The 13,997-nt window shown below is 43.5% G+C and overlaps 1 protein-coding gene across 2 annotated transcripts in view; it reads left to right on the top strand.

Annotated features, from left to right (window-relative positions):
* Bcl2l14 (BCL2 like 14) overlaps window positions 1-13,997 on the top strand; it is a 40,454-nt gene that overhangs the window by 7,237 nt on the left and 19,220 nt on the right. The window contains exon 1 of one of the 2 annotated variants that reach the window (XM_021191542.1): window positions 9,181-9,386. The exons of the other annotated variant lie outside the window; for it this stretch is intronic. The gene's annotated coding sequence lies outside the window, so the exon portion shown is untranslated. Of the gene's footprint in view, window positions 1-9,180; window positions 9,387-13,997 lie in introns of those variants that run through there. 2 annotated transcript variants of the gene reach the window in all.

Genomic DNA, 13,997 nt, shown 5'->3' on the forward strand with positions numbered 1-13,997 from the left:
CCCGCCTGCCTCTGCCTCCCGTCTGAGATGTTCTTGATTGTGGAGTCCTCAGAGGAAGTTGGGATTAGCTAAATCCACCACAATTCTATCCCACCTCTGTGCCTGGACGGCCCTGATGGAGTCCAATGCTTCTGACTCTGTCCTTGCCTCTGACGGCACCAGCAACACCAGCACACCCAGCCTTCTGTATTTTGTCTCCACTCAAACACAATTGTGGATTTACTGACAAGTGTGGGGGTGGGGAGGTATTCCTCCCGAATTCTCTTTCTGGGTTCTTCCATACTAAAAGACATAACTAACCAAAGAAAAACTAGTTTTGGGAAACCTGCACCACACAGACTCCAGGAGAACTGAGCAATGAAAAGCTCTGTATCTGAGCCAGATTTGGGAATGCACATCAGCAACCGGAAGCAGGAAGATCACAAGTTCAAAGCCAGCTGAGTTACACAGCAAGACCTTATCACAAAAAAACTAAAAGGAGTTGGGTGTGGTGGCACACACCTTTGATCCCAGCACTCTTGAGGCAAGCGGATATCTGTGAGTTTGAGGCCAGCCTGGTCTACAGAGTGAGTGCCAGGTCAGCCAAAACTACATACACAGAGAAATCCTATATTAAAAATAAATAAATAAAAGATAAATAAGTAAGCAAATTAAAGTAAATAATTAAATAAAAGGAAGAAAAGAGAAAAGAAAAACAACATAAACCCACAAAAGTCAAGAGTTTACATCGAATCTTAACAAAAATAAAACCTATCAATTTGGAGGAACGTAGCAAGCAAAGGAGAAGGTTCTAGAATTTCAAGGGCAGCTGACTGTGGAAAAGCGGCGAGGTAAGAGCAGAGCATATGTCAGCAGGGCCTGGTGCTGTCCTCCCTAGACTGGCAATGACCAGTCTAGATCAGGCCCCAGTGAGAACCTTCCTGCTGTTCCTCACAGAGTGGGAGGGAGAAGAGTCCGCCTGTGCCTGTCCTGTCAAAATGCCCTCTGTCAGAGTGACGTGCTGTGGGGTGGCATCTTCTAAGTCCTTCAGGGACAGCAGTATAAAACCTGGAACAAGGGCTGGAGAGATGGCTCAGCGCTTAAGGGCACTGACTGCTCTTCCAAAGGTCCTGAGTTCAAATCCCAGCAACCACATGATGGCTCAAAACCATCTGTAATGAGATCTGACACCCTCTTCTGGATGGCAGCTACGGTGTACTTACATATAATAAATAAATTAAAAAAAAAAACCTGGAACAAAACCTGGACTCGTTTCCAAGATGACAAGAAGAACAGAACCACAACGTTATAATGATATTTGCTATGGGATGGATGGATGAATGAATGAATGCTCATAAGCATCTTTATTTTGTGTCCTTTTTAGGTTGTACATGTTTGGTAGACAAAGTATGTATACTTTTAGGACTGAGAGGAAAGGTTAATACAGAAAACGTGTTGAGTCTGGCACCGTGGTGCACCAGCTTCTTAGGCGTGGGAGACCCGAGTGTGTCTGTAGACAGACCCTGTCCTTGTTGAGCTCGCCTCCTTTTTTCTAGCTTCCAACACCTTTTGCTTTGTGGAACTGCTCTTCTTTTGTGACAAAGTCTCATGTAGCCCAGTGTCCTCAGACTTCCTGTCTGACCACAGATGAATGGATGATTTTGTTCTTTTGTTCCCTGGACCCTCTTGCCTTGACCGCCAATGATCTGGGATAACAGATGACCGTTAGGATTTTTTTTTTTTTTTTTTTTTGAGACAAGGTTTCTCTGTGTAGCCTTGGCTGTCCTAGAACTCAGTCTGTAGAGCAGTCTGGCCTTGAACTAACAGAGATCTGCCTGCCTCTGCCTCTCGAGTATTGGAATTAAAGGTATGTGCCACTGCTGTCCTGCCCATTAGGGAGAAAACTCATTCCTAACACTTCTTTAATAGCCTCTCAACTGACCAAACTCCCGCATACTGTGTTCATTTGCTGGTGGGAGTTTACTTTGGGATACCAAGACTCAGAATTTCCCATGTTCAGGTCATTTGTTCGCCTCGTCTGCATCTATTAGCCTAAGAGCTAAAAGACCAGTCCCCACCCCCCAATTTAATGGAGAGAGTCTTAATTCCCCTTTCAGCATTTCCAGTTTCTCCATCTATACTTAACCAGCTGTGCTTAGAGTTTCGGGATCATAAGAATATACGAATTCAAATGTCTATGTCAATTAAAAATCTGGATGGAAACTAAAACCACATATAACTATTTCTTATTTCATACACAAGAGGAGTTTAATGCCTAGAGTAGTAGCAAGCTGTGTCTAAAATTAAATTTTGTGACTTTTACTATAGCTGGGGTGAAATTCTTGTTTATAAGCTTTTCTACTGGTCCTACCTGAAAATGGTGTTTTGGGGTCACTGGAAAGATAACGTGATTTGACATGAAGCCAGAAGGACCACGATTTGGATCTCACCCAACTGAGAAGAACCCTAACCCCTCTAAGCCTATCACTTCCTCTGGGAAACAGGAATCCTGGCACCTGTCCTCAGCAGGGTTAGGATTACATATGTGGACAGCGGTAGGTAGATAACACATAGGCTCTATCAGCTAGAGGCTCCAGAGAAGAAACGGGGAAGGGGAATAGGAGCTATCAGTTGAAGTGAATGATTGTTAAAGGCATCAGCTTCATGGCAAGTAAAATAGGAGCCCAGAATCGGTAGGGGAGGGTTGGCAGGTCTGGAGAGGGAAAGCAGGCAGAGCTAAGGGATGACGCAGCCTGAAATTCTGCTCATGCTCTCTCGGTGTCTCAGAAAACCATCTTGGTGCTCTCAACTCAGTAACAGACATTTTAGAGAAGCCAGCAAGAGGGAAGAGGAAGGAGGGTAGAAGCTGTAACAGGAGCAGCACAGAGAAGGCAACTGGAAAAACCTGCTCTCCTTGGCGATTGACCTGCATCCATGAGTCATCATCAGTAACTCCACCCTTTTTAAGAGACCCCTGCTGAGCCAGTGGCTTGGCAGCCCCAGATCCCCTAAGAACCAGAATAAGTGTCCTGGGACTGTAGAGTGAACTCTGGCCAGCTCATTTCCTCTAGGCCTTGGGGGAAATAGCTTCCTATCAGAACTGTACAGTGTTCAACCAGGTGGAAACCTGGTTGGAGCCAGAATCTACAGGAAAAAAAAAATCTGACACAGGATCTAAGCAGTATGCCTGACACTGCAAATACAGACCAGGCAGCAAAGCGACCAGCACTTATGCCTGGACTCCTGAAGGAGCCATTCGGAGGTGACCAGCATCTGAAATCTGGTTCATGGAAGTCCACCCACTGCTGAGACCAATAAATGGGACCTAAACTCTCAAAAGTCCACTCAAGGGTGAAAACAGCATTTGAAACCCAACCCATGAAGAACTGTCCACAGGTAAGACAAGCAGTTGTGATCTTATGTCACAAAAGACTACCCCAGGTTTTGGACAGGCATCTGGAAGCCCAGGAGGAACTATCAAGAGATGAAGACTGGAACCACCAAGCAGACAGCAAGAGTACCCTAAACACCAGGCTAGCAAAGAAGATGACACCTCAACCCTATTACAATTTAATCCCTCTTGAATAATTCAAGTACTTCCACTGAAATAATAACAGTGATTTTGAAAGAAAACAATAATTTAACCAACAATTTCATATAAGTTCTAATGCAAAAATGCAAGAACCATGGACACGCAAGGCATCATGACTCTCCAGAATTTTATTTATTCCCCAATAATGGCATCTGATGGGAAGGAGTTAGATGAGATCCCAGAGAAAGAACTCAAACAAATAAGTATAGGTGCAATCAAAGAAATCAAAAAGGACCCACACTCCTGAGCTAACTCCCAAACAGAAGCACATGCATGGACTAAGAAACTCAGGCCAGTCGATCAAGGTAAAGGCTAGTAAAGAGGAATAACGAAAAGAAGTAACTCAAATAAAAGAAAGGGAAATTTCAGCAAATCCAATAAAAAAATCTCTGTAGAAAGATGCATCAATAGGAAAGACTGAAAGGAAGATGTAAAGTTAAGGCTGGAAGACAACAAGGAAAAGTTAGGGAGTTCAGTCAATGGCAAAGAAAAAATAAAATATGAACACAGCAGATGAGATCAATAGGACACTATTGATCATACATCTATGAATCATAAGCATAGAAGAAAGAATTTCATGCTAAAAGAATAGAATTAAGAGTAAGATCATAATTTAAAAAAGAAAGAGATGTCTAACTGGATACAAATATTTTAAAAGCTAAGCAGACAAGCCCATAGAAGAAATCACCCATGTCATAATTTAGTAAAAACACTAAATATACAGAAAATATATTGAGATGTGAAGAGATAAACACGAAGTCACAAAGACAGTTTCATTAGAATGACGTCAAATTTCTCAATAGCAACTTTAAAAGCCAGGAGACCTTAGAACTATGTGTTTAAAACTCTGACAGACAGCGACTGTTATCCCAATAAAACTATCTGTCATAATTAAAGGAGAAAGAAAAAGTTTTGATTAAAATCAGACTAAAGAAATGCATGATCTCAACCTCACAGAGATCCACCTGCCTCTGCTTCCAGAGCACTGGGATTAAATGTGTGTGCCACCACTGCCCAACAGAAAAGGCACTTTTAGCAAACGTAACTGGGAAGAGAGTAGGTTTTCCTGTTCTAACACTTAGCAGGATGGAGTTCAAACCAACACTAGACAAAGGAGGCCATCTACGTTTGTAAAAACATTGGCCACACAAGCCAAATGATCCGAGTCTAATTTTTAGAACTCATAAAAAGCCTGACGTCATGGGGCACATCTGTAATCCTAGCTCTCCTACAGCGAGATGGAAGGCGAGGACATGAGAACCATCCAGAGTGTTATAGACCAGCTACTGTAATTTTCCAGAGTGGCAGAAATAGCAAAAGAGCCCCCCCCCCGACCCTCAGTAGGGGGAGAGGACAGAAAGAAAGAACCAACTCTTGAGAGTTGTTCTCTGCCCTCCATGTGTGCACTGGGGCATGATCCTATCCCTACCACATGGAAACACAATCACAATATAATTAATAGTCATTAAAGTCGCATGCTGAAGAAAGAAAAATCCCAACAAGAGGGAATTCAACTTTAAATATGTATGCACGAACCATGGGCGCGCCCAATTTCATAAAACAAGTCCTAAAAGATGTAAAGACACATGAATTCCCACACAACAATAATGGATAACTTCAGTATATAGGTCAATGGACAGAACTTACCAGTTATACTTACAGGTTATACTGACAAAAGCTAAATAAGAAACCTGAGTTCAATGGCATTCTTCCCCGTTTTTGTGTCACTTTCTCTAGACTAGACCATCTGCTAGGGCACAAAGCAAGTCTTAACAAATATGAGAAAGTTGAAATAATCTCTTGTATTTTATGCGACCACAATGAAATAAAACTAGAAATTAACCATAAGAAAGACCATGGAACCTAGACAATTTACAGAAATTAAGCAATGGCACTTCTGAATGGCAAATGGATCTTCAAGGAACTCAAGAGTGAAGTAAAAAGATTCCTATCATTGAATGAACACGTGAACACAGCATACTCAAATCTTTATACACGTGCTTATACTAAAATATGGAACACCCCAGCCCTACAGATTTCAAATAACACACATGGGGGCCTTAGAAAAACAAGAAAAAGTCAAATCCTAAGTATGTAGATGGAAAGAAATAATTAAGATCAGGACAGAAATGAACAAACTATAAACTAACAACAAAAACTTGATACAAAGAGTCAATGGAACAGTTAGCTCTTTAAAAAGATAGAAAAGATTGACGAGAAAGAGAGAGAGAGAGAGAGAGAGAGAGACAGAGACAGAGACAGAGACAGAGAGACAGAGAGAGAGTGAGCTGAAAGTAATAAAAAAATAGAGATGAAAGGAAAACATTACAACAGATACCAATAAAAAGCAAAAGCTTGTTGGGAGAATATAATTCAAACATGAAACTGGAAAATCTAAAAGATATGGATGAATTTCTAAACTTATATGGCATACCAAAATTAGATCAGTTTGATAAACTGTCAAAGCAGATTTTATGCTGGGCAGTGGTGGCACACGCCAGAGTTGTATAGGAATGAAAAGCTGAGGGAGAGAGGGCCCTGAGCTGGAGAAGTTAGAATAGAGAGAGGGTGGGGGTGAGAAGAGCTGAGAAGGGCCACAGGCACTGGGTGAGCCTGGGGACCAGCATGTGCTTTGGTGTGTTCATAGGCACCCCAGAAAGCCATTTGTCCAGTTTCTTTTGGACTTGACAGTCCTTATACCCAACCCACACAAAAGCACAGCAGCAAGTAAAGACAATTACAGACCAATCTCTCTGTTAAACTTAGATGGAAAAGAAAAAAGAAAATCAAAACCTCAAGTAAAATATTTGCAAATGAAAATTTAAAAGTAAGGAAAGAAAGAAAATTGTTCAAGTGGTCAAGTTGGCCGAATTCCAGAGATGCAGGGATGAGTCAAATCAATAGGTGTGATACATCACAAAGACGGACTCAAGAACAGAAATTGCATTATATTCTCAACAGATACAAAAGGGGTGTTTAAAAAGACCCAACATCCCTTCATCACAAAAGCTCCAGAGTAGAAATAGAGGGAACACATCTCAACATCACTAAGGCTCCGTAAGTCACATAGATAGCCATCACTATACCAAGTGATGTCACATAGATAGCCATCACCATACCAAGTGAGAAAAAAATTAAAAGTGTTTACACTAAAATCATGAATAACACATGGGTGCCCAGTTTCTCTTCTTATTTAACATTGTGCTTAAAGACTTAGCTATAAGACAAGAGAAGGAAATGTAATCAATACAAACAGAAAAGCAAGAAGTCAAGGTGTCCTCAATTGCAGTTAAGATTCTAGACCTAAGATCCTAGAGATTCCATCAAGAAACTTTGGCCGGGTAGTGGTGGTGCACGCCTGTAATCCCAGCACTTGGGAGGCAGAGGCAGGCAAATTTCTGAGTTCGAGGTCAGCCTGGTCTACAGAGTGAGTTCCAGGACAGCCAGGGCTGTACAGAGAAACCCTCTCTCAAAAAAAAAGAAACTTTTAGATTGTGTAACCATTTTCAGTAAGGTGACAGGATATGAATTTCTCACTCATAAATCAGTAGCCTTCCAATAAAAATGCTGAGAAGTCAGGAAAAATAATTCCATTAAAAATTACTGGGCTAAAGAGATGGCTCAGGGGTTAAGAGCACTGACTGCTCTTCCAGAGGTTCTGAGTTCAATTCCCAGCACCCACATGGTGGCTCACAACCATTTGTAATGGGATCCGATGCCCTCCTCTGGTGTGTCTGAAGACAGCTACCGTGCACTCACATACATAAAATAAATAAAGTCTTTAAAATTACTTATAATAATAATAGTAATAATAATCCTAACCAAGAAAGTGAGAGACCCCAACAATTAAAGCTTTAAAGCATTCAAAAAATAAATTGAAAAGGATACTAGGAGATAAAAAGGGCCCCATACTCATGGATTAGAAAATTTATTGTGAAAATGGCTACTATTGCCATTAAAAACTTCTAATTTAATATGTTCTTCATCAAAATTCCAGTATCATTCTCACAAATAGAAAAAAAAAATCTTAAGATGCACATGGAAGTACAGAGACACCCAGATAGCTAAAGAAATCCTAGTCAAAAGAACTTTGGAGGCATTGATATGCCTGATTTCAAGTTATCCTATAGAACCGTAGTACCAAAAACAACAAAACACTAACACAGAACCGATATGCAAATCAATCAAACGGAGTAGGAGATGCAGGTATGGGTCCACCCAGCTACCAACATCTGATGTTTTACAAAAATGCCAAGAATACATATTGGAGAAAAGATAGCATCTTTGACAAATAGTGCCGGGAAAACTGGCTTTTCCACGTGTGGAAGAATGAAACTGGATCCTTATCTCATCCTGTGAAAAACTCCGCTCCAAATGAATCCAAATCACTAATGTGAGTCATGAAACTGTTAGAAGAGAAACCAGAAAAAGCATCTTGAGAAAAGGCCTTTCAGAACAGAACTCCAGTTGCTCGGAAAAGAACGTCAACAATTGACAGATAGGACATCATGAAATGATGAAGCTTCTATACAGTAAAGAAACAGTTAATTGGGCAGATAGCATACAGAATGAGAGAAAATCTTTGTCAGCAATACAGAGGATTGGATGTGTGTGTGTGTGTGTGTGTGTGTGTGTGTGTGTGTGTGTGTGTGTGTGTGTGTGTGTGTGTGTGTGTGTGTGTGTGTGTGTGTGTGTGTGTGTGTGTGTGTGTGCGTGTGTAACAAGAAATTATATACCACAATAAGTGGACCAACCAAGTTAATAACTTTCAAAAGATAAAATACAAATGGCCAGTAAACATATAAATTATTCCTCACTTCAGTCAGAATGATAGTCATTAAGAAAACAAATGGAAAATAAAAATAAACAAAATCTCCCAATATTTTTTAAAGAAAAGAAAACATAACATGCTGGCTAGTATGTGAAGAAAGGGGAGTTCTTATGCTCTGCTGATAGGAATATTGAACTAGTCTCCCACTGTGGGAGTCAGCGTGAAGGCTTCCAGCCAGTATGGAAGTCCTCATGGAGGTTTCTCAAAAAAGCTAAAGTAGACCAACCAGGTGACTCAGCTGTCGCCCCTCTTGGCATTTACTCAAATGACTCTCAAAGTCAACACATCACAGAATCACAGTAGCTAAGGATGGAACCGACCTAAGGTGTGCACCAACAGAGGAATGGACAGATAAACGTGGTAGGTACAGGCAGCAGATTTTTTTTTTTCAACCATAACGATGTCCATGTGACATGAAAGTAGAAGTAAAACCATCCAGAGGAACAAAAGGAACTAACGGGAGGGGGAAGAACGCTGGAGAGAAAGGACAGTCACACCATACTGCACGTGCTTTTATGAAAATGCACGCAAGCAACAGTGTACCGTGTATAAGGAATAGAAGCAATGGACTTTTTTTTTAAGTACCTGCCACGGATTGGCTGGTCAGAAAACACAGATAAAATGCAAAGCAGGGAGCCATCAAGACAGCTCCACCTGTTTGTGCCCGGTGGCAGTGAAAGTGTTTGGTGAAGGATATCTAAGTGCTTTTCGAGTCAAATTACTTGAGCAAAGGGCAGCCTCTCCTTCAGTTAAAGAGCTGGAGGCGGAGCTTAATGAGGAAGTGGCTTCCTTTCTTAAGCCTCGGACGAGGTCCCCAACCTGAGAAGCCTGTGCCTGGGAGCTTCCAGCCACTGAGCTGTGTCGTGAGAAGCTAAGACCTGGAAGGTTTCCTCTCAGTTGCACATTCACAGACACTGGTGTTCAAATAGCCACCTGAGACCTGACCTGAAGCCAGAGGAAACCGCCCGAAAGCCTGCAGATCAGGTAACAGCAGCAGGGGACAGCAGTCTCTGTCTCTATACCCTCTGCCCTCTGGGGCTGGCATCTAGGTTGCATTGACCAAAGGAGGCCATCTAACACAGGAGCTAGGGGCCCCTGCTGACAAACATGTGAGCGAAGCTAGTTCACCGGGGTTTCCAAGACCCGGTAAGATAGGGTATGAGGAGCGGTCTCTGCCCCTCCCTCTCGCCTTCGCCCTCTCCCCTTCTCCCTTCCTCTCCTTTTCTTCCCTCTCTGTTTTTTGTTTGTTTTATTTTTGTTTGAGACAGGGTATCTCTCTCTCTTACATAGCCCTCCCTGCCCGTCCTGAAACTTACTCTGTAAACCAGGCAGAGATCTCAAAAGCAGAGATCCCCCTGCCTCTGCCTCCAGCAGTGTTGGGATTAAAGGTGTGCACTGCCGCCACACCCAACAAACTCTTTCTATTTCTCTTTATACAGAGGTGTTTCTATAGTAAAGAATCTGTGGCTGAGCGGTCTTTTCTGTCTCCATGGACATATGACAAGGTGTATAATGGCAGGAGAGCTGGTCAGAGCCCGCAGAAATGATTGGCTTGGAGCAGGGCAGGGGTCCAGTATGGGACCCCCCCATTGGTTGAACTTGAAGACATGAGCACTGTAGAAACTTGGGTGCTCAGCCAAGTCCTAGTAGACGCTCTAAGGAAAACTCTCGTCTCCCTGAGGTCTCTGCACCCATTTCCCCAGTCAGAACTTCTGTCTTCTATGAGAGACATAGGCTAAAGGCTTTATCTCTGTGTTTAGCTTCTGTCGTGAGAAATTAAGGCATCTCGTGTCATCTTCTCATCTTCAGAAGTAAAGAATTGTCTTATCCTTGGACATAACAGAGAAGGCAGGAAGACCAGAGACACTTAGAGGTCTGGAGAAAGTGGGAGAGGGAGGCGCATAGTCAGAGTCCTTCTGGCAAAAGGGACCCAGGATGCTGAAGGTGCATCTCAAGGTCACCAGGCATAACTGAGCTTTGTGGCTGAGTCTAGGGACCTCCCTAAGAGGACCTGTAAATTCAGTTACAGTCCCTGGCTCTTGCCTCCAAGGCGAGCAGAGGTGAGGCAAACCAAGTGAGGTTCCAACTGCAGCTGAACCCAGACAGACACTAGACTCTGGTGGCCTCTCAGGGAGCGGTGAGATTTCGCTGCTAAGGGCTCACCCACCTGCCTGGGGAAGGGAAGTGAAATCTTACCTCCTCCAGCACAGACAAGGAGTCCACAGACTAGAAAACTTGTCAGTGTGACAGCCACTCGTTCAGCAAGGGTCTGGGTGGCCCTTGCAGTCTGGTCTTTCCAGAACACCACACACCAAACATCTGCCTTTCAGGGGACGCTTCAGGGAACTCTCTGGAAGGGAACAGAGTCCAATGAAGCTGCCATGTTTACCTTTGAGAGTGGGATGTGACCAGGAAGAAAACTGTAGTGGGGTGAGAGAGACAGTGAGCCCCTGAATTTCCGAATTAACATTTAGACCTTTGAAGAGTCCCTTGGGACTGCCGCCAACACAAAATTTACCATTTATATTTCTATGGCCCAGAAATTGGGGTACCTCCTATTGCAGTGGTTCTCAGTCTTCTTAATGCCTCAATCCTTTAGTACGGTTCCTCATGTTGTGGTGACAACCCCCCCCCCCAACCATAAAGCTACTTTCACTACTACTTTATAACTATGATCTTGCTACTTTTAAGAACCATAATGCAAATAGCTGCGCTCTCCTGTGGTCTAGGCAACCCTTGTGAGAGGGTCAGTTAACCCCCCAAAGGGCACACAACCCACAAGTTGAGAACCCCTGCCCTGTTAAGTAGAAAGGTCACTAGGAACATCTGCGAACAGACAGCATCAAATGTGATCAGTTCTCTTGCTGCTTTCAAATAAGACCAAGTTTTCAGCTCTGTGGTAGTTCTCCCTTAATTAAGGTCATTTTATCTATTCTTTCAGGATTCCACATATTTATACAGTGTATTCATATTCAAATGCTCTCTCAGCATTTTCCCTTCCCTACAGGGCAGGCTAGCCTCAAACTGCAGGTCCTCTGGCCTTACAGTCTGGGACCACCACACCCAGCCTCTGAGGACACCCATTCACATTTTTCTGTCTCCATTTGCCCTCCTGAGTTCCTGTCTTCCCTCTGTCTGTCTGCAGCTGTCTTCCCCGACAACCACCTTTTTTCTGCTTTGACCTCCCCAATCGTTGATCTCAGTCCGCAGGACCTGTCTAACTGGCTAGATAAAAGTCTCTCCTTTTACAAAGTGGAAGGGCACCAGGCTCTCTCTTCAGCTCAGTGGCTCCCCCCCATTTCTGACAAGGATCCTGAGTCAGCCATTTAAGGAACCTGTTTCTTGGAGAAGCCAGATCCATCCTCCCCGCGGCAGCTTAGATGTGCAGCTGCAGTTGGAAAGCCTACACCCGCTCTCTATGATGCACTGAGATGTTTCGGTTTTGTGAACATCTCTCATGGAGGCACAGAGCTCCAAACTTGTCCTCACATGAAGCAATTATGGGACAAGAGATTGCCTGTCCTGGGCTGCCCAGTTTGGTTTTGCATTAACAGTTTTAGATTGGGCAGGGGCAGGTACCTCTATGACACCAAACCAGCCTTGAATGCTCAGAGATCTATCTGCCCTGCCCCTGCCTCTGCTTCCCAAGTGTTGGGATTGACTGCATGACCCATCACTCCTGACCCAAACCAACCCAGTTTAAAAGGAAGCTTCCAGAACCCTCCCCTTCCCTGAGAAATCTGAGCTCAGTCTCACCTGAGTCTCCATCACACTTACTGCGGACACACTTTCTGACTGATTCTTTGCTTGTCTCAGTTTCCTCAGACCCAACCTTTCAGCCATGAGGTCTCAGGACTTCTGAGCAGCATCTTTTATTATTCATGGTGTTGTCAGATTTAGCAAATACAAAACATGCAGTTGCATTTGAATTCTAGATTTAAAAGAGTTCAATTTGTAATATTTGGGACACAGATATAGTAACATTATTTATAATCTATCAAAAAACTTCTCAAATTCATAATCCACCAGATGCCTTGTGTTTGATCTGGCATTTATTCATTCATCCATTCATTGATTCACTTGTATCTGGTGTGCACCCGCAAACTGTCAGGTAAAGCTCTGCTTAGAAGGCTCCACTCTTCCTATCTGTATCAGTTACCCTTGTTGCCATGACAATATACTTGACAGAAGCAACTTACAGAAGGGAGTTTATCTGGACTCACTCTTAGGGAAGGCCCGAAGCGAGAGTGGGTGTGGCTGTGGTGGCAGGAGCTTCCAGTGGCTGGTCACACTAGGGCTCCTGTTGGGAAGCAGAGAGAGATGAATATCAGGCTAACTCACTCTCTTCCCTTTCCCAGTCCATGAGCTGCTGCCACCTACATTCAGGACGGGTGTCCCTTCCTCGGTTAAAGCTCTCCAGAAAGGCCCTCACAGACCTGCCCAGATGCGTGTCTCCTGGGTGGTTCTAAATCCAGTCAGGTGACAATGAAGATTAGCTATCATATCCTTATGCTGTGTAAACTCTTATTTGCATACACAGCAAATACACTTAGAGGTACAAGTCAGTGCCAGGTAAAGCACGTGTCATATGCAGATCTCCCTGACTGTCTCAGAGCATCAGCATCTTACAAGGTGAGTGGGTTTGAACTCAGATCTAAAGCGCTTGTTGCATGGGAGGAGTGTGCTTACGTGTCTTCTGGTCTGTAACACTCTCTTTTACCTCCGTATGTGTTTGTATGTGCACGTGCTCGCCATCTGTTAAGAAAAATGGCCCATCGCCTCATTATTTCTTTCTGAGACCAAGTCTTACTATGTAGCAGTGCTTGGCCTCAAACTTGCAATTCTCCTGCCTCAGCCTCCAGAGTAGTTAGAATCACAGGCTCATCTGTATCGGGGTTAGCCGCACCCTGGGTTTAGATCACTGCATCCTCATGATCATTAGGTCGTTCCTCTGCCTCCTATACTCTCTGTAAAATGGTGTTATATCTAGAGACTTGGATCAGATTTAAATCTATGAAAACTTTTTTTTCTCATGTGTATGTGTGTGAGCTTATAAGTTTATATGCACCACAAATAAGCGGAGCCCACAGGGTGCCGTAAAGAGCATTAGATCCTCTGGAACCAGCAGTACAGATGGTTGAGAACCACCATGTGGAACCCAGGTCCTCTGCAAGAGTGATAAGTTCTTTAAATAGATCTACAGATCTGATTTTTAAAATCACATTATAGTTTTTTGTCTTTTTAGTCACAGCAAATGGCACAGAATGCTCGCCCCAGCTTTAACGATGGGCAATTGGTCACTGTGTACAGGAGCTATTGATATGTTCAGGTTTTAAGTCATACTCTGGGGCATGAGTTTGGGGTTCACATGCCACTGCAACACAATTGTGGGTGGCAGAGAGCAACTTTGGGGAGTTCCCTCCTTCCACCTTGTCTTGAGGCAGGATCTCTCTTATTGTTCTGCCAGGCCATTTGGCCCATGAGCCATTGCACTGTCTTACTAACTTGACACCAGCTAGAGTCATCAGAGAGGAAGGAGTCTCAATTGAGAAAATACCTCCATAAGCCTGGGCAGTAGGCAAGTCGGTAGGGCAT

Source organism: Mus pahari, chromosome 2, assembly GCF_900095145.1.
Source record: "Mus pahari chromosome 2, PAHARI_EIJ_v1.1, whole genome shotgun sequence".
Classification (NCBI taxonomy): Eukaryota; Metazoa; Chordata; class Mammalia; order Rodentia; family Muridae; genus Mus; species Mus pahari.